The 2,620-nt window shown below is 42.4% G+C and overlaps 1 protein-coding gene across 2 annotated transcripts in view; it reads right to left on the reverse strand.

Annotated features, from left to right (window-relative positions):
- The window catches only part of NOX1 (NADPH oxidase 1), a 26,998-nt gene that overhangs the window by 15,237 nt on the left and 9,141 nt on the right, over positions 1 to 2,620 (reverse strand). The gene's annotated exons all lie outside the window — the stretch shown is intronic.

A 2,620-nucleotide genomic window follows, 5' to 3' on the forward strand; every position in this document is an offset into this window, starting at 1 on the left:
CAAGCTGTTTATCTTTGCAGTGATGTAATTATAGAAATTGCTCTCCCTGCCACCCACTTCCTGACCGAGAGCTGAAGGACTCAAACTCCAGAGTGGGCACACATTTGGAGGGATTTGTTTTGCCTGACTACAAGGATTTCGTTTTCCATTTTCTTTTTTGTCAGTAAGGGCATGGGAGGGAGAGGCAAGAAAATTTTATGAATCTAAAAATAAAAATTCAACCTTAAAATCTACACAAAAGAGAGTGGAAGAGAGTTCAGAAAGATGCAAGCAGGACGACTGTGTTAAATTCACCATATGCTTAAATAAAACACCAAGCTGGATGTACTGGTTGGTGATTCCCCTTTTCACAGACACTGCTTTTTTTCTATCTTTCTTTGCACAAGGGAATGTTTGTGTTTGTGGATGTTTGTCAACGTCCTGATAATAACAATAAAAAAACTGTTTTATTATTATCGGTATTATTATGAGGCAGCTAGGTGGCACAGAGGATAGAGCTCTGGGCTTACGGGCAGCTTACCACTAGCATCTGTGGACTGTGCCTGTGGACAAGGAAATCTCTTAACCTCTTGGTGTTCCAAGCAATTCTCTAAGACTTTAAGTTGTACAGAGTCCTGTATTGGAAGAGAGAGTTTCCTCATCTGGGAGGTCCCTATGCCAATGAAATCACAGGTGTTCAATCACTCTCCCCATCTTTTTTATTATCAGGTATTTGCCAAACAACAACAATGTATGCCAACCACCAAAGAAGGGAGGGCTTTGTAGAGGTCCCCAAGTAAATCAGTCATGTGCTCCAGGACTCTGTCTCTAGTCAATAAGGAAGAAAGGGAGAGAGGGAGACTGGAGAGTCACTTTTGACCTTTCCAGAGGTGGAAGGGATGAGACTGTCAAGGGAGTCCAATTTTTGCCTGAAGAGTAGTGTGAATGCACATCGCCAGAGGTATTGGATTGATACTAGTACAAACTACCCAGTTGAAGAGCAGGATAGAAAGGAGAGTCAGAGAATGTCAGAGGTGGACTGGCCCCCAGTCTAACTACCCCATTTTACAGATGGCAACAGCGAGGGGAAGTGATTTATCCAAAGTCCCATAGTCAGCCAGTGCAGGAACTGGAGTAAGCCTCCCGACTGCTAGGTCATGGATCTTTCTTTGGCTTTAAAAAAAAAAAAAGTTTTTATTGATGCCTTTTGTTTTTCCATGACTGGCATTTTGGGAAATCTCTCCCCCTCCTCATCTCTCCCCCTGAGAATTAAGACCTCCCTTTTAACAAACAAACAAACCAAAAAAAAAACAAAAACCCAACCCCAAAACCCAGTCAAGCGAGAACAAAGTGAGCTCATCTGACCATGAGCGCCAAATTGTGCTGGCTAAGGCTGGGAGGAAGAAGGCGTATTTCATTGTCTGGTCTCCTATACCATTACTGGTGTTTCAATCACTCAGAGTTCGGCTTGCTCACAGTGAGGTTTTTCCCTGAAATTGTGGTGGGCTGCGTTTGCTTCTGCTCATTTCATCCAGATCTGCTCAAGGCCCTTTCCACACTAGGCACACATAGGCCCAGAGGCCGTTAAGTCTAAATTCAGGGTGCTCCAGGAGAAATAGAGTCACAGCATCAATGCAGGTAAAGACATCATTGTATGTAGGGCCTTCTGTTCTCCAAATCATCAGCTTTCCAACAAAGAGAACCCTCCTTGCAGCAGTAGTCCGAAGGGACCCTGAGGGAAAGTGAGAAGCTAAGCAGGCCCCATAAGAAGTGGTGAAATTGGAGGGAAAGCCCTTCGAAGCCTGAGACAGGAGACAGCAAGTCTCAGAGGCTGGGAAATGTGGATGAAAAGGAGAAGGCATGAGTGGTAGAGCTGCTCTGGAAGTTCTAGATCCTGCCCTAACACTGACTGACTATGTGACCTTAGATCACTTTCTTGCTCTATGCCTCACGCTCCCCATCCACTGAAGGGATTGAAAATGTCAAAGATAGGTCCATGATTTAGACATAAAGGGTGATATCATAAGCAAGTCAGGGGAGCACGAAATGGTTTGCCTGTCAGGTTTATGGAAAAGGAAAGAATTTATGATGAAACAAGAGCTAGAGAACATTGTGGGATGTAAAATGGATAGTTTTGATTACATTAAATCAAAAAGGCTTTGCACAAACAAAATGTAGCCAAGATTAGAAGGAAAGCAGGAAACCAAGGGGAAAAAATTGCAGCAAGTTTCTCTGATAAAAGTCTCATTTCTCAGAGATACATAGGGAACTGAATCAAATTTATAAGAATATGAGTCATTCCCCAATCGATATATGGTCAAAAGATAATGAACAGGCAGTTTTTAGAAGAAGAAATCAAAGCTATCTATAGTCACAAGGAAAAAAATGTTCTAAATCATTATTGATTACAGCAACGCAAATTAAAACAACTCTGAAATACTACCTCATACCTATCAGATTGGCTAACATGACAGAAAAGGAAAGTGACAATGTTGGGGACAGTGTGGAAAAATTGGGACACTAATGCACTGTTGGTGGAACTGAGAACTGATTCAACCATTCTCAAAAGCAATTTGGAATTATGCCCAAAGGGCTGTAAAACTGTGCATAGCCTTTGACCCAGAAATACCACTACAATACT

Source organism: Vombatus ursinus, unplaced genomic scaffold, assembly GCF_900497805.2.
Source record: "Vombatus ursinus unplaced genomic scaffold, bare-nosed wombat genome assembly UNPS02014913.1, whole genome shotgun sequence".
In the NCBI taxonomy this organism is placed as follows: Eukaryota; Metazoa; Chordata; class Mammalia; order Diprotodontia; family Vombatidae; genus Vombatus; species Vombatus ursinus.